Source organism: Xiphophorus hellerii, chromosome 3 (assembly GCF_003331165.1).
Source record: "Xiphophorus hellerii strain 12219 chromosome 3, Xiphophorus_hellerii-4.1, whole genome shotgun sequence".
NCBI classification, from domain to species: Eukaryota; Metazoa; Chordata; class Actinopteri; order Cyprinodontiformes; family Poeciliidae; genus Xiphophorus; species Xiphophorus hellerii.
Window position 1 is genome coordinate 11,444,248 of NC_045674.1, and position 25,642 is coordinate 11,469,889.

The window sequence follows — 25,642 nt, forward strand, 5'->3', positions numbered from 1 at the left end:
GGATCGATGGCCACCACAACAAATGATGCGCCATGCATGGCATTTAGTTAAAAAATTAGAACACTATTTTAAAATCACAGACACTATTTGTAGTAAGGGATAAAAAAAAGCACATTTCCCCCTTTGAAGTCAACAGATTTTGGGGGGTAAAGGTACTTGACAACACAAACTTATTGATGTTGTCAACAGTAAGAAGTTTAAACCATGACATTATTTTTCTAACTGTTTCTAATGCTTGAAGTACTTTTGATTAGATGCCAAACACAGAAAGGACTGTAGTTTTTTGTGGTTTTTTTGACTCCATGAAGCCCAGAAGAGTCCCTTCCCTGACACATGTTGCTGCGCACAAACGATCAGATGGCTTAAAATAAGTCAGAGTCTAAAGATGACAACTACACTTTTCCCTCCTTAATAAGAAGACTCTAGCCACTAACATCAAGGGCATCGTGACTAGAAGGTGGCTACCTCAGCAGATAGCATGACTAATTAATCAGCTAAATTCAGCTATACTTTAATATGAAGTGGTGTGAGAAGTTATAATGTTCAACATTTAAAACTGCTGCAAAATTTAATAGCTGGTTATTTCGGTATTTTTACTTCAATCACCGCATCAAAATAAAACCCTAAAACAAATGATATAAGTTTAACTGATGTAGTGTTGTAGCAGCACCAGAAATATTTGTTGCTTTTCTATTTTAAACAAAAGGAATTCGATCATTTTACATATTTTCAATTTCTTGCCTAAATACAGTCAGTGTAAAACCGTGGTATTTTTTTATCCAAGTCTTTCATAATGTTAGAATCTCATACCAGCATGCTTATGACAGACAATTAAGGATGTTTAAAAACTCATCAGGAGAATTGATATTTACTATTTTGTGTGATGTTATGTTGAGTTTCTATCATAGGTTTTAGTTTTACTGTCCTCCCCCCTGGTTATTATTAGCCCCGAATATGGCCACCGCTCCACAAAACATTCTGGATGCGCCCCTGCACTTGATGCATCACACACTGCTCAACTCTCTGTGGGTTGAGCTGTGTGTGATGCATCTCGTTTATTCATGATGAACAGAAAAAAAAAAAGAGAACCGGCTGGAAAACAGATTATGGAGCGAGCCAATAAAACGTCGTGCGCACAAGACGGTAAACAAACAAACAAACACACTGTGGTGCAAAGCTGAACTAATAAAAGTGCGGGGCTCTCATTCTCTACACTCTATTCTGTTTTGTTTTTTTTCACTTGGTTGGAACACTTTAGGTTTTTTTTCATCTGGCAGTTGATAATCCGGTTAGGTTCGACCGGCTCCGGTAATGGCGCTAAAGCGTCGACTTCATATATGAGGACGGAGCAGCAGATAGATGTGGCACAGAACGATGCGGGGGAACAAGAGGAGCGTTTGTGTGACACGGTTTAGTCTGGATTTAACCTCATTCCTCACAGAGTTGAAACTTTCGATTGTTCTGTTGCAAAATGGGGGGGGGGAAAAATCTCACGTAGCATATTTGTAACTATTTAAAAAGAAATGAACCCATTCATATAGGCCTTAAAAGATAGATGCAAATCTACGTATAATAATAATAATAATAATAATAATAATAATAATAATAATAATAATAATAATAATAATAATAAATTAGCTCACATTCATATCTCGGTCCCAGTTTAAGATCAGTTTGTTTTGCTAAAAGACAATCCGCAACAATCTTGAAAAATTCCCTCGCGTCACTTGTTCAAAAAAAAATTATTTTCTTTTCATTTTTTTCTTCCTTGTATTTTTTGTCTTCTTTTTGTTTTTTTAAATGCTTTTTAGAAATAAGAATAGCTGCGAGCGGTTTGAAAAGTCGGTTGTCAGAATATATGTGCATTTGTGTGTTTTTGTGTGTGCATACAGAGCGGCGGTGCAGCGTTTCCTCTTCCTCCTCTCTCTTCCCTTTCTTCTCTGTCCGGGGAATTGTTCTCAACGTCCACAAACACACTGCAAATACCCGCCGGCCCAGCGGCATTGATTTCTAATTAGACGCCAGGATAATCGTTGGAGAGAGATGAAAAAAAAAAAAAAAAAGAAAAAAGTAGGGGAAAAAACAGAAGAGAGTGATCGAGCGAGTAAATAAATATATATAAAAGAATTAGAGCCCAGATTAACTGAATGGATATGAGGATTGAGGGGGAAATAAATAAATAAAAAAAGAGAAGCAAAAGGTGAACTTGGCGGATAAATCTTGCGTGAACTTGAACGGGAAATGAGGCTTATATACACGGTGGGACGCAGGCCGGAGTGAAGTGTGAAAAGAGGATTTGGGGATTGGATTCGGAAATTATGCCAATTTTTTTTTTTTTTTTAAACCGCTCTAACATTCTGTTTTTGGTTGATAAATACTATTTCCAACAAAGAGTTTTAAGCAAAAACTCAAACGAATTATACGAATTAAAAAAGTATTTGTTTATTCATCAATGTTTGCTCCTTATACCCATCTTCCTGAAAATGTGATAGAAATCAACTTTAAACCGAACTATCCAGCATATCTTCTTAAATTCCCATCCTCTTTGTTTTTTTTTTAACTCTCCCTCTTTTTTGTCTCCTGACAGACTGTGACAAGGGGTGGTGGGGTTACCGGAGGTTTGGGGGGCGCAGGTAGCTCGTTTACTTTAATTAACGTTTCATCATCGTCAGAGCGCGGCCGCGCACCGTACGCGCTCTCTTCATGCTGCTCCGTCTCTCATCCCTACTCTCCCTACATTCATCATCTCCCTCCTTCCTCCTCCTCCTCCTCCTCGTCTACTCTCCCTTCTGGTGGCATCACCTCTCATCTTTTTTTTTTTGTGTGTGTCCTCAATAACTCCTCATATCGCTCCCTGTGCGCTTTTTCTCACATCCACTCAAGCGCACAGTTTAATCTTTCAAACTCTTTCCTTCCGTAAGAACTTCTTTTAATCGTACCTTAACTGCGTTCTCCCTATTTTCCCCTTTCTCCACTTTCTTTTACATAATCCCAATAATTAAGTTATGAGAATATATCATTGTGCAAATCGGCTCCTTAACTCAAATCAATTGGTCAAATTAAAAGGCTTTACAAAGTATCCAGACGCCATGAACATTTTCCACATTTTTTTCTGGAAACATCCACAACTTCTGCTCAGTGTTACGTGTTTTATGACCTCAAGCAAATTTGCTTAGAGGGATTTGTCTGCATTTGCAGTTCCCATCCATCTTCCAATCAACTTCCATGAGCTTTCTCTCCCTGCCCCCCATTGAAGACAGAAAAGGCATGCCCACAGCATGATGCTGCCACCACCATGTTACACAGTAATATTTCTCCCAATCAGCAAATCTCTGCATCTCCTCCAGAGTTGCCATGGGCTTCTTGGCTGCTACCCTGATTAGTGCCGTTTGTTTCCAGTTGTGGCATACTCTATATTTTTGGATGATGAATTATAAGATGTTCAAAATCTTGGGATATTGTTTTATACCCTATCCTACACTTTAAGCTTAAACTCTACAGCTTTATGCTTGGTCTTTAGGATGCTGTTTGTTCACTAATGTTCTGCAGCCCTCTTAGGACTTCAATAGATCCCTTCACATAACTCTGCCATTAAATTGCAGGATTTGCCAGTTAAGTGACTTCTGATGGCAACTTATTGCACTAAATTATAGGAAATTAAACTATAGGGGATGATGATGCTTTTGCAAGTCACTGCCTTAAATACACCGTGAAACGTAATTCTTTACTGCTGTATAGACTCATATGCAGTAACGCAAACATAGCAGTGAAATAAAACAAAAAATACAATCATGCTGTCAAGCAAGAAAGTCCATTTCACTTCAAAGCTAGTTAGTCATTAACAAGCAATGAAATAAGAGGCTTTCTGCACAAGCTAAGGAACTGCAGGACTTTAAACAAAACAATCATATTCTGACTCCCTTTATTTCTTTTCTGTTTGTGTTAAATGTGAGAGGCAGCAGGAAAAAGCAGGTCACACATGTATGAGATAAGAAAACAAGAGCTTATCACTTTGGCCGTTTCTTTTGCTTAAAAGTTGGTATTATTTAGCTTTGGATTCAGATTTAGAGAGCTTTTAATGTTTTTCAATGGATACAATTTTGCACAGTGGTTGTAAAATGTATGAAATGCAATAATCAATAAAAAAAAACAATGAGGCAATAAAAGTAGGTTCACTGAGAAACATAAAACAGACACACAAGCAATCAAACTTGAATTAAACATCAAAAAAGGTCAAGGGAATGGCTAATGGTTATGAGCTTAAAGGAGGAATTATGAAAAATGATTGTGACGATCCGTATCTGTGCTTGAGAATATTGGCAGAACTTTTGGTAAAACTTGTCCGTGATGGATTTGTGTCAGAAAGCCTTTATGGCAGCTGCTTTACTGTCAACATTAGCAATGTTTAACTAGTTGTGTTTTGTGCAATAAAAATCCTTTCTGCTCCCAGTTAAGATCTTTAGTTGACACATAAATAAGCCACTATTTATAGGTTTGTACACATGTTAAGATTAAAGATGTTGATCCTCTGCACGTATCAGGTTCTTCTCTTTGTGTTTGATAAGAAATTACTTTAGGATTTAAATGAAGCAAACAAGATTAAACTATTTATTCAGGTTTTTAAGAAGCTTGTCCCAGAAAGAGTTTTAAAATGTTAAAGGAATACAATGTCAGGGATAAAGGGACATCTTTCACAACCTTATAGTACAATAAATGTAGATCTCTACCATCAAGGTGCAATTTTTTTATCCAGCAGTTAGGATGTCTACATCAGAAACATTCAGGCAGTCCCAGAACGATGCAAGAACTGATTTTAAAGCAAATGAAAACACCCATAAAAAGAGAACATTCAAGTTATATACAATTATCTAGTATTTTACTAACCTTTTTCTATATAAAACATTGGAATTTTGAGAAAGGGATCAATAAAACCATAAAAAACTTTACAGAGCACAATAGTACTGAATCCCCCTGGAGTTATTTTATAAAGGCTTGGTTTCGATAAGGTGCTGGGAAATGGCAGGTGTTACATGAAGCAAATACAAAATGGAAGAAATGAGAAAAGTAAATGTAGTTAGGACTTGTATGGTTCAGCGAGATCTAGGCGTGACTCACTCATGGCTCGGGACTCAGCATGGAGCGCTCTGATAGTTTAAACAGTTTAAAACACTTACAGTGGTAACCGGATTTGTAGCCTTGTGGGGTTAAGAACTTGATGAAATCCGCCATGTCTGTAGGGAGTGCAGAGGTGTGCGCTCACATACAAATTGCCACTGATAAAAAGAGAACGGGAAGCTGCACTATCACAAACCTTAAAAGCTCTTCACTCTCATTCTGGTTCCAACAAAATACTACCCAGAATGCACTGAGACATTACACCGGAGACTGTCTGAAACCCACTGAAACTGGACTGACCTGCAGAGGTGAGTCCAACCAGGCTGGAGTTGTTGTGTTTTGGATCTTACAAAAGGAGATGCGAAACAAAATGCTGTTTGAGATAGGTAAATTAAAATTGCACTATTGCAATAAAGTATATACATAAAGTAAAAAAAATAAATAAAAAATAAAAATTTTAACTAATAAGCAGCACAAAAATATCAAACAAGCCCTTTTGTCATTTACTTACATTTCTACATATTTTTCCATTTCATATCAAAAGCGTCTAACTTCAACTGTCTCATAGAAAACATATTAATTCTACAAAAATATATAATAATCTTTAATCTTATGCATTCAATATCCAGTCCATTTTTGATTTGATTCTCTGATGTTACGCTGATTTGGTATTAAGGTACAACAAAAACCTTGGAGTGCCTTCATCACTTTTAAAACATCAATTACTTTTTTTAAACATTGTAAAACATGACATCATTTATAGTGCAAAATTAATTTTACAATAAAGGCACTATATATGTAATAAGGGTAACGTTATGTTATGTTATATGTTGTTTTGCTACATTAAATTATAATATGTTGCCACAACAAACCTATATTATGTGATTTTGTCCTAAGCTTATAATAAACAAGCTGATGCATTTAATCCATCCTCGTCTAAGCAGCACGTTGACTGAGCACACAGACACCTAACATAAAGACTCTTGATTTTAGATTAATACCTGCTGCTTAGTTTATTGCAAAACAGCACTCGGTGTCACTGATGAGACAAGTTTGGGCTGTGACTGTAACAAAAACTCATACATCCACTCACCCACAGCAGACACACCAAAACACCTGGATTCAATCTCTCCATCTTTCCGCGTTTCCTCCTTCGTCACACTAACAAACGTACACACACGTTCAGTGGCCCCCGCTCGCCTGTGTGCGCGCGTGTCAAATCGAATCTCCACCTCGGTGCGTAGTACACCTGCTGTGCCGGCATATAATGTGCTGCATACAGTGAGCGCACGATGACGGATTACTGAATTAGACCAATAATGACAAGTGACACTTCTGTTACCGCTCCCTGAGCCACTGCAGAGAGCAGGGGAGATGTGTAAATAAAGAACTAGGCACAGTGGCAGAGAGAAGGTGAGAGAGACGCGGAGAGGGGTGCGGGAGGGAAGGAAAAAGAAACAACAGCTCAGAGAAATAGGAAGTCATGGAGATGGATTGGGAATTTTCAGCTTGTTCCGTGAAGTAAATAAGTTTTGTATCACTGTCCTGGATTATTTTTTCTTTTGTCTCTCTGGTTCTGTGTTGGCAATCAGTTGTCACACAGTCTTATCGGCAGCTCAAAGTAGATTCACAGAACAGTTTGCAAAGTGAAACAATATTTTTCCCCCCCTCTCCTAAAACCAATTCAAAACAATATTTTCGACCAGTTGGGCTTCAGCTAAACCAGAATCGAGGTTGGAAATTAAAGTGCAAAAGCATTCACACATATTTTTTTTCTTCAAACTCCAATAAATTTTGCTGGATTTTTAAAATAACAAAAAAATAAGATTTCAGTGAAAGAAAATTTCTAATTTCTCTTCTTTGCATAACTCAAGCTCAGTCAGATTAGAGGGAGGACACGAGTAAGTTGATGTCTTGCCACAGATCCTAAATTGGTTTCATGCATGAACTTTGACTAGACTATTCTAACATATTAATATGCTTTTATCTACACCATCCCATTGTAGCTCGGGGCATATGTTAATTCTGTTCATCTTTCCATCAACTCCATGGTTTCCTTGTCCCTGCTGAAGAATAGCATTCTCACAGCATGATGCTACCACCACCATGTTTCCTAGTGTGCATAGTCCAATCTATGTGGTATGCAGTTTTAGTTTTCCACTGCAAAAAGTACTTAAAAGCAGGTTAAAAAGTTTTATTTTTGGATTTAATTTTCCCAGAGTACTTTCTTCTAAATGATTTCTGTGTCCCTACATGGCCTGTGGCAACCTGAAAATAGGGCTTCTCATGGGTTTTTTTCCCACTATGATCAACAATGACTTTCTTCTTGCTACTCCTTCACAATGGCCAGATGTATGGAGTTAATGACACATAGTCACAATGTCAACAGACACTCCTACTCAAACTGTGGATATCTGCAGATTAGCCTAACATATACAGACCTAATAAAATACATTACAGTTTGGAGTTGTACAGTGTCAACTTGTGAACAAGTCAACTGTAAGGCACTGCAACTCTACAAGACTGAAAACACAGAACTGTTTGGAGAAGTTCTGAATCAATTTCCTAATAAATAAACATGACATTTCTGCTAATTTGTGAGCATCTACGAGTTGCAGATTAAAGTAGTGCACCTGCAGGATGCCTCCCCCCTCCGTGGACCCAGGCCTCCACAGGCCTGTGTTCAGGATGCAAAGTGTGCCAAATGAGAAGGAGGAGGTGGAATCCTCTTTGGGAAGGCATGAATAAATCAGCTTACCAGCCGGCGCCTCTGCACTGCAGAAGAGGAGCACACGTGTGGAAAGATGCAAACAAACACATACATTAATTCATTCATGCTCTTATGCATTGATAAGAAAAATGGTGGAGATTTAAGCTACCACTAACTGTTTTCCTAATTTTGGGATCTTTGAGTCATACGCATCAACGGATAGACCTGTGTCATTGCGCAGTTCAATTGTAAATCCCACCATATTCTCTCATAGTGTCAAACTACTGGGGAATAAGAGCCTGCCAAGTCCTCAAGCCAATGGGCCACATTCGTATTTGCCTTGTGATCAAAATGTATACCTTCTGCTTATGCCTCTGGTTGGCACAAGGAACAAGATCAGAGACCTGCTGGACAAGAAGCGACAGAGAGTGGAAGCACAGCTGGAGATGAGGACCAGGGGAGCACAGAGGAAGCACGACAGAAAGAAATATTGACAGAGCCTAGATATACACATAAGTCACCCGACACGACCTGCCTGCCTGTATTTTATAGAGCCGCTCTGTGCTGGCGGAACAGCGTGACAGCCCAGTTCCTTCAACGGAAAATATGGTCCCTCTCTACCTTTCCGCCTCTCACTGCGCTATCACTCCTGTTTTCTGTCTATCCCACCTGATATCATTCTGTCACTTCTTTGCAGTGGGCTCTTTTTTCCATCATCCTCCCTCCCCCTATTTCTACCCTAGACGTTCCCGCGCTTTTATAGGTGCTCTACATTCCACCCGTCATGTTTCACTCCCCCATTTCTATCCATCTTCACGTCGCTCTCTTAATCCCCTCTCATTTGCTCCCTTCTGCCCCAGTCCACTTCCCGTTTTCTCTCTCCTGGAGCCGTCTCTGCGTACCTTCCCATTTCCACTCGCTCTTTCTGTTTCCCTCATTCTGCCTGATCCATTTCCTCTCGGCTATCTATTCCATTCATCCCTTTTCTTCTATTTGCGCCACAGAACATCACCATCCTTCTTTACCTTATGGCTCTGTCATCTCCATCTCACATTTTTCCAGTTTATATTTCCTCTGACCTCCTTCTGAGGTTTCTTGCTAAATCCATTTGTCAAAATATTCCATCACAATCGGTGGAATTGTGATGGGACACTTTATTTTCCTTTTTTTTTTGCTGCAGTCTCTACATATATTTAATTCTATATTCCACATTGTGCCTTGCAAAAATACTTACTCAAATACTTTTACTTTTTGCTATGTTGAAACCAAAAATGTCTGATTTTATGTCCATCCATCTACTTTTTCTTGCAGGGTCTCAGGGCAGTCATGGTCTAGGGGTGGGATACATCACAGGATAACACAGAGGCACACAGGAAAAAAACAACCATACATAGACACCTAAGGACAATTCAGAAAGACCAATTAACCTCACCCCACTGCTTGGACTGTGGGAGGAAGCCGGAGTATCAGGGGAGAACCCACAAATCCACAGGAGGAACATGTAAACTCCATGCAGAAAGACTCCAGGCCAGGATTTGAACTAAGGACCTTCATGCTGCAAGGCAACTGTGCTTCCACCATTGAAATATTTTTTGTAACAAACAACCTGAAGAGTGTGGAACTCATAAAGCCTGTCTTCAAATGTCAATATTTTGTAAAGTAACCACAGCCAGAGGTTTTTCTAAGGTATGTACTTTTTTAGACAATTTTTTAGCAGTGTCTAACATGCTTTATTCTCTGATTTCCCCGTATTAGGCTTCATCTACCTTCCTGTTAGCTCTCAAAACCTTTCCTGTCCCTGCTGAGGAAAACAGCATGATGCTGCCACCGCCATGCTTCACTGTGGTGATGGTGTACTCAAGGCACATTGGACCAAAAATTCAATATGAAACCAATCTTACCAGAACACCTACTTAGTTTTTGTTGCCTCTTCCATGGTTTGTGGCAAACTGAACGGTATCAGATTATAACAGAACAAAAATATCAGTTTATAGATTTTTATAGGAATAAAGACACATGTCAAATTAATTTGACTTCAAAATATACAGCACATTGTGTTAGTTGGTCACTTTAAATCCCAATAAAATAAAGTTTAAAGTTGTATCATGAAAACTTACGAATAAAATAGCTATGCACCTTTCTCCACAATGAGGCATTCACTCCAAGTTCCTAATCCCTAAATCTTTATCTTTTCTTATCATCCTTCCCTTTTTTATTCCTCCTTTCTCCCCTCTCTCTCAGCATTCCTGCCGGCCCTCCCTCTCTCATCCGCAGCCCGAGCACAGAGCCGCATGTGTCGGAATCAATTAGGGTTGAGAGCCGTCGCGGCCGCTCTTTCACGGAGGTAAATATTAAACTGCACCAAGCACCGAGGAAGAAGAGAGGGTGGAAGGAGGGGAAAAGGGGTGGGGGGAGAGAGGAGAGAAGGGAGCCCTCCGTCCCTAATCCACCGCATCGATCAGGCGGGGATGAGGGTAATATATTATTTTGACAAGATACGATCCTCCGACGCGCACCGCTATCCCCGGCGATCGATTTCTTTTTTCTCTCCTTTTTTCTTCCCCTTTCTCCCCCTCAGTGAGTGGGACAGAGTTTGTGTGGAGCTGTGTGTGTGCGTGTGTGTCTTCTTGGCGTGTGCTTGTGCACTGGAGTGTGGATGGCGACAATGGGAACAGCATTAGGAAATGTGGGGAAGAGATGGGGATGAAGCTGCTGGTACAGGTCTGCGCGTTTACAAACAAGCTCACGTCTAAACAGCTAAATCACACGTTCAGCCAAAGACACAGAATAAGAGGATTCTATTTTCTGTTTACTTTCTTCTGTATATGCACAGAGGGGCACAGGTAGAAGGACATCAGGGTTGGTAACAGAGTTGGAAGCAGAGCTGACCTATTGTAAAGTTAACTATCCTCCCCCTGCAGAGTCCCCCTCTATATCGCTTTGTAAACTGTGTCTAAATGCTAAAATCCTGGATCAATTTTATTTTATTCAACTTCTCTCCCCCCATCACTTCCCTCTGGCCCCAACCACTACCCTCCTGAAGAAACATGCTGTCCTCTGCTGATGGAGGACAGACGTGTGTGGATATTTTGTAGCTGCCAGCATATTTGTATGATTCCATATGGACAATCCCCTTCAGAAACTCAAAGATTTCCACAGATGGTAGCTCACTTCTCTTTTGTTGGGCTGAATAGCCTATATGGTTCTTTACATTTATGCAGAACCTGTCTCTTATGTGACTCTGAGCAACCTGGGCCTCTTCCTGCCATTTCAGCTTCTTGCTTTTTTTTTACTTATAGGCATAAAAAGACATGGCAGCCATGACAGATTCCTGCAGCTTGAATAAAATATATCTTGACAATGGAAAGATTCACTGCATTACCACCATAAAATCTGAGATTTTTAAGGGTAACTTGAGGCTATACTACTATTAGCTGTCCAGCTAAAGTTGATCCATGCTGTCGGTAGATATGAATTACACTATGACTTTTTGTAGAAATGACTTTGGTTTAACAGTACCACAGTGTTTAAATGAAAGTGAAAGTGTATAACATGAATTCATTGCTTTTATTTAAAATCATTGTTACAGTGGTAAAAAAAAATAACATATTGAGTATAATGATCATAACAATGTTCTGTTTGATGCATATGCTAAATGAAGAACAGTACAGCTTAAGTAATATAAGTTTTTATATGCTTGTTGCACATTGACTTATTTTGCTTTCCTGTTCTTTAACTAAACACTAAGTCAAAGAGTTATTTAACTGGTTAATTAGTCAGACTGTCTGTTCCTACAGAGCCTGGAGTCAGCCACTGGAACTTCTACAAAAACATGTGGAGACTTTCCATTTTATTTTCTGCAAATATTTGTAAATATGTAAAATGTTTTGTGTTTTTATGGTATGTAGGTGAGATAAAAGTGTAGCTGTTTCCTTTCAGTCAACTAACAAGCAGAGCACAACAACAAATAGAGACAGTCCTGTGTAACTCTCCATTCGTAATATCAGGTACATTTTATAACCTTTACAGTGGATTTACATCAACACTTGTAAGGTCCCTTACAAGGCATGTCCTTGTTAGAACAATAAAATGTACTGAGGTCACTTGTGGGGCACCTGACAATATTGACAGAATGCTTAAGACATCTTACTCCGAACATTATTATTATTTAATATTCACATTTATTTCAGTGCAATTAAGGCAAGAATCTTTCCTTACCAACATCCTCTTTAACTATGGCAGAGAGTATGTTGACATGTTCTTCTCAGAGCAGTATCTCATCTGCAACATGGCAGACAGACGGAAAATCAAGGGACCATAAAGGGTCATTGAGAGTCGCTATACTTCTAACCAGGGTCTCTATCAGAGCCATTGCCTTTATCTCTGTCAGAGACTCCTCACACTCTCTCCATGAACTTTTGAACTGCTGTCGTCAAACAAATAACATAGCAACATCAAAAACAGAACCACCACAGCAATCTGCCTCAGGCTGTTGAAACACTGAACTGTTTTTTAAAATTATTGACCTTATTTTACCCTTCATCTGATTTTTGTTTGAATTTATTTGTGTTTTCAATATTTATAAATGTTAGTTACTTTCACACAGTTTTCCTTCTGGCCATGTAAGTTGAAATTTTGAGAAAGGCATTTTATGCAGGTCTAAACATGAGGACGTAGTGGTTTTAGTGGAACATTAACTCCTGCAGCATCTTTGAAGTATAAATGTTGCCTATGCTGCACGGTCTGAGTAATGCTTGTATATTAGGATCAAGAGTGTTGAATTCACTGTGCTCAATTGCTTTAGGGTCACCTATTTTAGTTTTGCCATCACTTTATTTGCCCCAGATGATCATTAACTGAATTGATCAAGAGGTATGTCATGCCATCAGTTTTCCTTTCATTTTTAAGCATCTGGCATCATGATGTGAGTCAATCTTTATGTGCACAGACTGTTACAGTAATGTATTACTGTGCCAGTGCTGCAGTACTTAAATAGGTGTGTAAATGCAGTAACAGTGATGTCCCTGTTCACTACGCAGGGCATATGATGGGTGCAGAATGTTTTTTAATCTTCCGGTAGCCTAGCTTAGTTGTTGATCAAATTATGTATGCTGAATATCAGCGTTATTTACCCAAGGTCAGGTATCTGCTGTCACTGGAACACAGTAGTGTGACAGGATTATTAATGGGTTTTTTTTCATTATCTCAGATAATATTTAACCAAATTAAATGATTTTAAGCATTGTATTAGAAAATAATAGATCAAGAATTTGATTTAAATAGAATTTTTTTAAATACCATCTTGTAATTAAAGTCATGTTCCTGGATGTTTGTGCATCTTTTAACAACCTTTAATATGATTTCAACATCATGGTCTTTTCTACATTACAGTGCTACAGATGGATTGGTTTCATCTAAATGTTAAACTACAACATAAATTACCTGCGACTGCAGCTAAGTCTATAAGAGGAGACAATGAAATACACAGAATATGTTTTTTTTAATTAGAAACATCTACGAAAGCTTGGATATAATTTAGCAATGTGCAATATATCATTTTTTGCCTTTAAATACTGGAAACACTATGTGAATTATGTATAGGAAATAGATAGGATTCTTCTGCGAACAATACACAAGTCTGATAAATCAGTCAAGGAGAGAAAAAGTAAGAAACAAGCATAAAAACAGCAGGATGACTGTTCAACAGTCTATCTGATTGGGTGAAGACTAAACATTTCTCCATTCTTGTGCATTATCTCGTTTTGTGTGGACAGCATCAGCTCCAATATGTCTTTTAAAGAGCTTTAGTGACACAAACTCACTGAAGTCATGCACACAACAAGGTGCCCAACAACAACAAGTATCTTCCCAGCACAGAAAGATCTTTCCAAACAAGTGCGACAACACCCGCTGCTTTCTCGTTCTGCTTCCTCTCACTCCTCGTCTCCCACTTTCTCTGTTTCTGCCTGCCGCGACTTAGTTTTCCTCCTTTCTCTTTCTGGCCGCTCTTGCTTTTATTGTGCCATTTTCTGCCACTTTGGTCCACGAAGGAGAGGCCGTAATGCAATCTCTCCCCCTCTCCGTCCCCTGCTGTGAGGGAGAGTAGTTTGGACTGTGTGCTGGGCCGGCAAGGAGTGTGTGTGGAGGGAGAGGGGTGGGGGAACGGGGTCAAGGTGAGCTCTAATACACTATTGATCCGCCCCAATTGAAAACCTGATGGAAATTTTACCCCCCTTCTTCTCCTTTCCTCCCCATCCCTCTCTTGCTCCCCCTTCTCTCTCTGTTTTTTCTTCCTTCTACCCCCCTCTCCGTTCCTATCTCCCACTCTTCCCTTATGTCTTTTTTCCTTTCCTGTGTGTATCCTCCCTGGTGTCTGAAGTCTTCCTCTTCTTCAGAGTCTATCCCCGTTCACTCCAATCTGTTTTCTCTCCCAGCTGAACATCTCTTTCAACCACTGACGACTTCTCTCCCCTGCTATCTATCTCTGTGCAGAGCAGCTCTCTGCCTCAACTATCCCTCTAATCATTTCCCTTTTTTCTTCCTTCTTTGCAGCTCTTGGTCGCGCCATCTCCCCATTTTCCATGTCTGCTCCTCTCTTTTTCCTTTTAAACCTCTTGTTACTCCCACCCTGTCCCACTGGTTCTGTCTCTCCCACTCATTTTCTCTAACCCCCCTCCTTTCTGTGTGTGCATCAGATGGTCCATTTCTTCCTAACCCAGTGCATATTGATCCCTATGGCAGCAGCATGCAGGGCGATGGCTGTGAGGACCTCTGTTACAGTGTATTAAACGCCACAAACGCTTTGGACGCGGGGCCGGAGACACGCCTCCCCGGCAGGGCTCTGTCAATAGCTGCTCCCTCCTGTCAACAGCAGCCAAATGGCCTCTCAATCTGGGAGTCATGATGATGTGCCAGAGAAAAAAAATGAGAGAATCTTTAACAGAGTGTCCAAAAAATGATGCAACAAAAAGTGTAGATATAAAGCCTCTTGCCAAATAATGGGGAAATGCTTTGAAAAGGACATGTAAGTCAATCAAAACCATGCAAAGCCATTTCCATAAAAAAGCTGAAAATGTAGCAAACAAAATCTATGACCCGAGCTGTCAATTTGCCCCATTCTTTGGCCTAACAAGCTTTGTAATAACATGCAGTTATATGTGGGGGCAGCAATTATGTTTGTAGCTGAGAGCAAGCTGCACACTATCAAACAAAAGAAGCACAAACACTGGAAGAAACCCCGAACAATAGAGATGGCAGAAACACAAGCAAACCCATTTCAACTAAGCATTACTTTCTCCACTTAACAAGACCTGACTCACGTTGACTCTATGCAGAGTTGGCCGCTTTTGCCATGCTTCTCGAGCAGGAGATAAATGGAGGGAGCGTGCGTTTGATTTATGTACCGTTGTGTACGTGTCAGATGGGCCGAGCTATCGGGACCACCATCTCTCAATAGACACCGAAATGCTACAGCAGTGGAGGGACCCCTCTGTCGACCCCGAGACCCCTGATACACATCTAGAACAAACAGAGCAGGGATTTGTTGCAAACACAAGAGGAGGAGGGATGCTCTTCATTACTTTCCTTACATTTCTATTCAAAAAAGATTCATTCTTTGCTCCTTTGTGTCCTTTCTGCTCCTTATTGACTCCTTAAGCGATAGGAAAACAGCCACTACAATTTCAAGCTAATCTTTACAGCTTCAGTCCACAGTTACATGATTAATGTCACTAATAGCAGAAACAACAAACTGGTTAGCTGCTATATGGGGAATAAGATAGTGTTAGGTGCATTCTGTATAAATTATTAACATTGGCAAATATGCACTGATCAGAGTTATTTTGGCCAATTTCATACCAATTTCTGCCTAATCCAATGTCTTTTTAAGAGCCACAATTAAAAATTCAAAACATTTCCTTTCAGCTTTCTTGAGCATTCAATATTTATAGTGTCAGTATCTCTTTAAATGTCAGATGACAAACAAAAATATATTGTATTTTAAAACATGAACAAAATTGTCAGTTTCAATTTTTATCTGAAAACATAAATATCAAATGCTTCAGCTCCCTTGAATCTAATTGCTGAATTACCTCCTCAAATAGTCATCAAGTTCAGCAGAATACCTTTAATGACCTCATTTTAAAAATTGTCTTAAGTTTGAGATCCCTGATTTAGATCTTTACTATATTACATTCAACCTTCTTATCTACTGAAGCCACACTCCATTTAAAATGACCATTCTGAACACTTTGCAGTCATGTCTACATAGAAAATTAAGTTCCCGTTTAAGTAGCTCAGATTTCACAATTAAGGATCTCACTTACTCTGAAAATAGCTAATTTAGAGTTTTCTTCCTTCCAGAAAAACTTCCACACAGAGTGTGGTTTCTAGTTGTAGTACAATACAGTGATTTCACTAACACTAAAAGATCATTTTTTTAAATTTTCTTTTGATGAGATCATAACCAGTTTAGACCAGCCAAGTTGAAAATCAGCCAATTTTGACCAATTTCTCATAGTATCTCTAGCAAACATGATTGATAAAGAGTTTGCAAAATATCCACCTGTATTTTCAAAATATCAAACCTCCGATCAAATGCACAGGATTTCATCAGGAGTCTGTTTGTACATCACACTGTCTCTAATTTGCCCACTTTACAGCCTCTCTGAGTTCAGACACCTGTTTTCATTTTCCCACTTTTCTCTTTCAATCACTCCATCCTCGTCTACCATTCCTGTCTCCCACCTCCAACCCCCCTCACCACTCTCCCTCTTTACAGCCTCTCCATCTATTTCTTTCTCTCTAGGAAGGAATCAGTCTCACCTTAATTGCGCTTAAATCGGATTAATGACTGACCGGGGACAACTTGACTTAATCTCTCTTGTAGTAAATCTTTTCCTTTTCTCTCTTCTCGTACATCACTCTTATACATTTTATCCCCCTCTTAACCTGCCCCTCTTTAGTCTCTTTATCTTTTCTGCTCTTCTTTTTCCGTCTATGGTCTTATTCTTCCTCCTATAACCTCTGTCCAGCCATGCTACCAAGGAGGCAACCCCACTCACCCCAGCCAGAGACTGCAAACATCTTTCAATAAATGAGTAAATGTTTCAATAAGTTGTAACATTTTTGGCTTTCATTGAATGCCATTGTATATGTCAAAACAGTATTCTAAAATTCTATTCTGGCTTTTTGTTTTTGGCCTGGCAACCCAAAGTTATTAGTGGGCAACAACTGGATATTCCCTAAAACACTTTCTGGAGGCATCTGTGCCTCATTCTGTTTTTTCACTGCCTCTATCCCACTCCTCCTCTCTCCTGTCTTTCTCTTTCTATGTCACGCTTTCAGCATGGTTCACCATCCACTTCCTTTCATCATTTCTCTCCTCTTTGCTTCATATTCTTTACAAACCTTCAACTTCTACGTTCCTGAGACTATTTTCCCAAAATGTCTTTGACTTGGCTTGTCACCGACTCAGTGCTTCATCTGTGAGTGTGTCTCAGTTTCACTACGAGGTCGGTCGGTGTTGTGTATGTGTCAGTATGCATCGATGCGGTCCTGTCATTGCCTCCTAAGTGCTTTGGCAATACTAGAGATCTGCTGTCATGCCAATTCAACTTATCTCAATTGAATTACATTGGATTTGTATTGAGACGGCAATAAAGGACACTCAAGGTGTGCCAGATTCTCTTCTAAAAAAAGAGCTCAGATGAAATCTCAATGCATGCATGCAAACTCAATTCTTCAAAATTTGGTTGAACAAACAACAAGATAACATTGCCTTCTGTCTGAGTAATGCCGGTTCAAGTGGGCATGGGGACTTAATCCAAATTAGATTTTGGGTCCTGATTCTAGTATATGTTATTATTAAATAAACAGAAATGAATAAATTGTGACTTATTTAACTGGTTTGGCAGTCATTCGTGGAATATTACATCTTAGTGTAGAGTTGGAAAAATTGGCTAATTTTCATGCATTTAATGCTTAGTTTGTGGTTACAATTTGGATGAAATACAGCTTCAGCACAGACACAAACAGAAGCCATGAACAAACTAAATTAGAACCATCTTAACTGTAATCTACACATACTTTTCTATGCAAAAACACATAATAATTTACCAATTTCTAAAAATCCTAAACAAATTTTGATGAAAATTTTACATTTCTGAAAAATGTGCTAAGTCTTTAGGCATAAATATGTGCGTTGTTAAGAAGAATTCAAGTGGGAAGCCCCCTGCTGTTCATGAGGCCCTATCCAGTAACTTACTTCGCATTTGACTTGGGCCAGCATTGTGTCTAAGTAAATAAATAATATGACTACAAAGAAAAAAACTACAGAATTGCGTCTATTATTTCTGAATATAGTAGAAATGCTTTTATAGTTGATAAAATGGGCTATAAAACCATAACTTTCAAACTCTTCCTTTAGATTCAATGGTAAGGTGACCAATTAGCCAACAAAATAATATTACATTTTCAATGTATTATTCTAGACTAAATAAAGCCATGGTTTGGTCAACCTAAAAAAGCTGTAAAACATATTCAGTGTTTACATTTGAGCATTTACCTATGTTTACGTTAGACACAATGAAACAGCTAGAAAAGATTAAAAACCACAAACAATTCAGTGGGGAAAAAAAAAACCAACTGATCCGATGTCACACTGGGGTGATCTTTGTTAAGGGTACAGGGCACAGAGAGTTTGCCACCTTCCAAACCCCTGCAGCTAGAAAAATAGAGGGAAGAAAAGGGCCAGCCTTGTGGACAAAAGCTCATTTTCCTCTTGGTTGCACACTGCTGCAGGCGGGCTAACATGCCACGGGAGAATTCAGGCACTCATAGACCTTTGTTTTCCTCAGGTTTTTCTCAACTTTACACATGGTGTCAAACCCATAGCTAAGACTGAAGCGGATTTGTACGTCAGCCCAGAAGGCATGTGCATGGCCTGTCCAGCCCCAGGCAAACCTAGTGATCTGAGAGCCGTAAAGTCGCGTGCTTCTTTTGAACGTGACAGACAAAAGCAGTCGGCTGACGTCTTCCAAATACAGGTGCATTTGTTCACCTTCCAGTTGTGCAATGGAGTCACTTTTACATCTCCTTCGTTGCTTCTTTTACTTCTCTTTGCTCACCTACTCCTCCAAACAACCCCCTCCTCACCTCCCTGCTGCTCCCAACCTCTCTGCATGCCCATCTGCTTACCCGCTTGTTCTCTTTCGCTCCTCTCTGAGCGGCCAGGATTAAGCATTTATCTCGGTGGTCCTCCTTTCGGCCCCTAAACGCCCGTGAGGATGATAAGAGTCGCTGGGATTTGTCAAATTGTGAGCCATTGATTAACTGACCTTTCACGCCTGCAAGTCTCTCAGCCACTCCACTAACTGCCGACAGGCTAGATAGAGAGATAGATAGGTACATGCGGCTGTTATTATTGTGTACAAGTTTGTAGTTACCAGGTGTGGTATAGTGAGGGATGACAGAAGAGGGGAGGAGGTGAGAAGGTGGTGGAAAAGATACAGAGGAGTCCTTCAGTTGCCCTATAGGCTTGAGATGTAACAGGTACAAGTGTGTCTACACTGGCAAACAGAACTGAGTCCTGAATAATGAAACGCACATTTTAAGGCGAGCCAGGGGGCTAATATCAGACAGGAAGAGTTGGGGGAGGCAAAGAGGAGCTTAGGGAGACGTCCAAGCCTTGGCTCAAGCAAAATCTAGAATTTGGTCTAAAAATGTTGCTGGGAAAATCTTTGATTATGTGCAGACAGATTTTCTTCACTCTTTTTTCAAAAAGAAAAGAGCTGGAGTGTCTAAAAAGTTTAACTTATACTTATACGTATTTTTTAAAATGTTGTGGCATCAAACTGATGTAATGTGTTTAAAATCTACAGTATTAAATTGAATCTTAAATTGTTACACCTACAGTGTTAATCTATACCACTGTGTCCACTCTAAACATTTTGCTGTTTTCATTGCAAAATTGTATTCTCATCATTTTTGACCGTTGAAAAAAAAATTATACAGCTTTACCTATTTTTACCAGCAAGTTATGTGCTTATGTTATGTTCTTGTTGATTTGCACTGGATTGCAGTAATAATTTATGGTGGCTTTTTAGTTTATTAAACATGTAAATAACAGTTCTAATGTAGTTTTGTATTACAGATGTCCTACTGTGAAACGGTTTAACAATAACATAACTGCAAAACTAAAATTCAGAAACTGCTGGATAATTGTTGCAATTTCCAATTAACATTTTAACAACAAACAATTTAATACACTGCGATTTTGATTATTTTAACAGTAAAAAGCCTGTACAGCCCGTACACAGAAATAGCGGTTTGGACAGTAAAACTGTTGCATGCTTATGTTATTACATCATGTTACTAGATTTGCAAAGCATTTTGGGAAATATAAATAAAACTTTTAAAGCGAGGTCGCGTTTATATTCAGCAAGGAGTCTACAAAGTTATGTTAGTTTATCCAACAGTAAAAAGGATTTGTGGTTGTCAGTTTTACAGTACGTTCATTTAACAATAGCTTAATCGTAAAACTAAGACACGGAACTTATTGGATAATTTGTGTCAGTGAGTTTAGTCATTTTAGCAATAAAACTTTTACAATGTAATTAATTCTGCTCTTTTAAAACGAGATGAGAACCTTACACCGAGTACTGATACGAGCAGACAACCGAGACTTTGTAATAGAAAAGAAGGAATCACCCACCTGGACCTTCCGCGTCGCCCCGCCTCAGAGATGCACCTGAGGCCGAAGCTTGATCACCTTCTCCCGGCCTGGGCTGGAGTCTGCTCGCCGCTGCGGGTGTTCCAATCCGGAAAGAAGGAGGAGACGTGGGAGAGCGCCGCTGTCGCACTGCACGAAAGCGTCACTAAAACCCAAACATGTATATAAAAAAAATAAAAATAAAAACTATTACCTACATGGATCTTTAGGTGACAAACATTTTGCAAATGCATTTTGCGTTTTTAATTATAGAAATTCATGGAATTTAGATCAAATGATGAAGAGGCAGCTGGTGAGGTGCCGCTTTGGCCCGGCTGAGTCGGGCCGATACCAAAACTTGTGTTCTGACGTTTTCCCGCAGGATCCCTGCTGCCTCACAGACCGCGGATCAATCACCTTATTGACTCTTAGTGTCATACAGTAAAGGGGCAGCGAGGAGGACTAACACATGACACTATAAGCTTAAAATAATGATCACTGGCACTAATTACTTGATGCGTCTTTTGTAGGCTCCATACTTTTTCATAAATTAGACAATCCGATGCAAACAGAATTCAAATTTAACTTATTTCGGAGAGTCATATTTCCTCTCTATATATTAAAGCCAAATGAATATAAAGTTATCTCTTCCCTTTAAGCGCGGATATACTCCGGGTTATCTGCACGGAGCGGAGACAGAGGACCTGAATGCAGCTCGGCGGGAGGCTCCGCCGTCTTGTTATCGATATATGTGAAACTTGCTGGAAAGGATATTGACCGCACTAACTAGCCGTACTTTGATCATACGAAATTGCTTTCCAGATGACAACACATTAAGGATGAGAGCATTTTTGGGAAAAATTGAGGGGGGAAAAAAAAGGCTCCACGCTCCTGATTTTTTTCCCCCCCTTACTACAACTGATAGAGAAAGTCTTAAAAGCTCACCAAATAAATAGCAAATATGAAAGTTTGATTCACAGACGTACGTATCCTGAACGTGTTTTACCAGTATCTTGGGGAAAAACAAACAGACAAACAAACAGAGAATTTTAGTGAAACACTAACTGGACAGCACAAAACCGACAGCGTGGTATTTATTTTGTGATTTGCGGAAGTTATGGAGGCCGAGAAACAAGAAAAGTTCTTCAAATTAAGAAAGTGGGAAAAAAAGAGCCTAAAAAACCAACAAATTTTAACTAATTAAAAATTGAAATACAATAAAATAATCGGAAAAGGCAGAATTTAACCTTTTAATTAGACGTCGTTCGTAATAATAATAATAATAATAATAATAATAATAATAATAAACAATAATAACGACAACAATAATAACGATAATAATAAAAACAATAAAATAAATAAATAATAATAATAATTTTCTGCATAGCAGCCACACAAATCGTGTGAATCATTGTCTGTAATTATTTATTTGCATTAAAATAGTTGGATGTCAAAGTCATGCGGATGATGCTCGATGAGTTAAATTCCGACCCTGAAAAGGTGAAAGATCTCTTATGGAAATACGTTTCCTGAAATGCAATTTAAGGTCGTAATTTACCCTCCGTTATTGGTAACAGAGCGGAACAATTAACCTGCAAAATAAATAAATAAACAAATAAATTAAATAAGTCCACGAACTACACTGGAAAGAAGAAGATCAACACGTTGGCCTGAGACTGAACACACATTAAACTAAAACATAAAGCAGAAAAATAGGTTGACGCTTGTGACTGAAGCGCAGACCAAGTGTCTAGAATAAAAAAGCAAAACATTTATAAACATGAGCAAATGAATAATGATATTAAAAAATGTAATTAAAAGAAAGTTGCACGGATACATATATTAATGTAATAAAAACGTGGTTGATGAATCTATAATCCATCCTTATATTTGACACGTATCCAATAATAATAATAATAATAATAATAATAATAATAATAATAATAATAATAATTGGGTTCGCCTGATACGTAAAAGACATAAATCAAATAAAGTTTTCAATTTGCGTATATCTTGTTTTTAGTCATCGTGCACGCGCGCGCTTCTCTTTTTCTTTTTTGCATGGCTGATGCTTCTTGAAGTCAGCTGTGAATAAAAAACACACACACGCGCTCACACACACCCGCACACGGATTGGCTGTACTTCTGGTCTTCGGGTGGATTCATTGATCGATCTCTTAATCTGCAATAGTTACATGCATGTATCGATTTACAAACACTGTTTATCTGGAAATATACCGGCACAAATAATTGATGGGAGTACACCCATGGCGCGCATAAATATGCATCAAAACCTGAAGAGTGGGGGGGCGGGGGCAAACACCTTAAAAAAAGAGACAGAAAATAAATAAATAATAAATAAATAAAAAACACGTGCAACCTGCGAAATCAAATAAAGATTATTCCAAATATGTTTTTAAAGCTTGACTGCGAAGTGGTATCGATGTGCCCACTTCTCAAACAAACTCCCATGCGAGTCTGGATACCAACACATGCACACGCTCAGCAAAAAAATAAAAAAAATAAATAAATAAATAAAATAATCGGCTTCACTTCTGCTGGAGTAAACTTCAGCCTCGTCCTTTGCAAAGGACTCACATTGACATATGATCCCAGACAGAAAACCTCTTCTGGCAGCTCGATGCGCTATCGCTGTCGTTATTTTAGAAATCTGAGAACCGAAACTTGGGGGGGGGGGGGGGGGATGTGTTTTGTAGACATTCCGAAAAACTCTGCTCGTTCGAGACAGGCAGCTGAACTTGAACCCGACTCTAATGTTAAATCCCAAAAATGTGATGAATAAATAATCATAAGCTAATTAATTAAATTAGTACACGCTAAAGCACAACGCGGGCCTCATGAATATCCAAACGCTCCCATAAATACTCTCCGTGAGCCAAATGGGCAGCGCTCATTAACGGGAGAGAGAGGGAGTGAGAGATGTGCGGCGGCTACAAGGGTGCCGCGCAGCTCGCCGCGTGAATGCCTGTTTAATTGACTGATTGATACGGCCGCGTGGAGGTGAGAGCGAGACGCCTTAACAAATAGAGACATTTAAAGGCTAATCCGGGCCAACGCAGACAGCTGAACGCGTGTGGAGCCGAGACTTTCCCCACCTGCTTACAGACTTTTAAAGAGGCAAAATCCCCGCGCGGTGCGCGCGCACAAAAAAAGAAACTGTTTCCAATTCGTCCAAAAACAAAAACAACTGCAACCAAAAAATGCCATGCACGGTTCAACTTTTTTTTGTTGTTGTTGTTTTTGTCCCTGCAAGCAAGCGTTGCATCCGCGAAACAGCAGCCGTGTAAGCAGGAGAAAGTTATATAAACGAAATAATTTCATCACTGAAGACTTTTGAGCAAGCCCACTAGCGCGCAGACAACTTTTTTTTTTTTTTGTTATCAGTCAAAAACAGATGAGAATCAGCCAACAAAATGAAACCGACATCATCAGTATTATAAACAAAACATACCTTCAGATTTTTTTGTTTGTTTGTTTGTTTTTTTTAGGAAGTGATCTTCTCACCGGCTGAAGCGCACGCAGTCAATCCAAGCGCATCCACTCTGACGGCGCACCGAGACAGCGACCGGAGAGGCAGCTCAGCTACCAACCTGAACCCGGGGAGGCGAGCAGAAGGAGGGGGAGGAGGAGGGAGAACAGGAGGTGTGCATCTTTCTCTCTCTCTCTCCCCTTTCTCTCTCTCTCTCTCTGGTTTTCTCTCTCTCTCTCCCCGTGTGTGTATGAGTGTGTGTGCAAGTAGTTAATTAGTAAATCCCCATTCGCCGCGCCTCAGGTCGGTTTGTTTTCCCCGGTCGACAAGCCGAGAGGAAAGAGAATTTGAAGTAGGATTCGACCCGTTTCCGCTCCCGTGTCTCAAGTATGAGGTTTGTGAGTGCGCTGTGCGGTGCTGGCTCCGTTTGCGACTCTGAGCGCTTTGCTGCCACAAGACGAGCCTTTCCGTGGGTCCAGCCAGAGCCGCTTTGCATGCTCTCCCCAGCAAACTTAATCCTGCCCATCAAAAAGTTCATCATTGTGACTCTACCGCCAATTCCCCCCCAAACAAGCAATAAAGGAGGTCACTTTGTAGAGTTCAAGTGCAATGGGATTTTGTGTCCTGACTGCCTTAAACTAGAATGATACCTATGATTATCTTTCTTTTTCTTGGATCATATTAGAAAGGTAAGCTATCAACATTCATCCAGTTCCTGCTTCACATTACATTGTAAAGCTTTTTACAATGACCTAATTTTGAACATTTTAAACTGTCTTTTTAAAAAAAAAAAAAAAAAAAAATCAGATTAGACAAACGTTGTGACTTGTCTCCCATGACTGTTTTTAGCTCATAAAATACAAATTTTACAAGAATGTGATCTTGGTCCATCATCAACCCTAAATATGCCAAGCTTCAGAGGTGAGCATCCCTCTTTCTCCTCCATCGCCTCTTCTCCTGATCCCATTGTCATAGACACCGGCTGTCTGCACTCAAGTGAATTCCATTGGTTTACTTAATTGATTATTAACTTACTGATAGAGGATCAATTAAATAATTAAAGTTTGTTAAGGGTGGAGTCGATTTAGTGGCATAAGAGTTGGCCTGCTTTTCTTTTTTTTCTTTTCATTTGCATTTCTGTTTCACTTTTGCAGATGCAGAGCCGACCCAAGGCAGGGAGAATTTGACCACCAGCTACATCACCAACAATGTCTCTTACATTTTGCAGGCCTGATATAATTTTTTCATATCTGCATTTATACATTCTGCTTTAAACTTAGTGAGGTAACTATTACAGTTAAAGGCGTAGTTCATTTTTCTTTTTTAAATAGATTGCAAGATCACAAGACCATATGATCCTACCTGGGATACATAGTTTTCTTAGTCTTTTTTTTATTAAAACATTGCATTCAACACTGCCTGCTGAACCTTGACCAAGAAACATCCTAAAACAACTGCAATCAAAACATTTTAAAGAAGTTTATGAGTACACTATTATATGAACCATTACATTGCTATCATGTTTGTATTTAATCTTTACAAGCACATTTCATCAACCTGTTTTAAGAAATGTAGGGTGCTCTTGGGTCCTCAGGCCAGCAAGGGGCCAAAGTGTGCA

General features: G+C 39.4%; 1 protein-coding gene across 3 annotated transcripts in view; it reads right to left on the reverse strand.

The window, feature by feature from the left end:
• The window catches only part of erfl1 (Ets2 repressor factor like 1), a 52,558-nt gene extending 28,134 nt beyond the window's left edge, over positions 1-24,424 (reverse strand). The window contains exons 1-2 of one of the 3 annotated variants that reach the window (XM_032557696.1): positions 24,060-24,424; positions 20,538-20,700 (exon numbers count right to left, since the gene is read on the reverse strand). The gene's annotated coding sequence lies outside the window, so the exon portion shown is untranslated. Of the gene's footprint in view, positions 1-20,537; positions 20,701-24,006 lie in introns of all 3 variants that reach the window. The other 2 variants (XM_032557695.1, XM_032557697.1) reach the window with 2 other exon arrangements.
• Between the last annotated feature and the right edge of the window lie 1,218 nt (positions 24,425-25,642).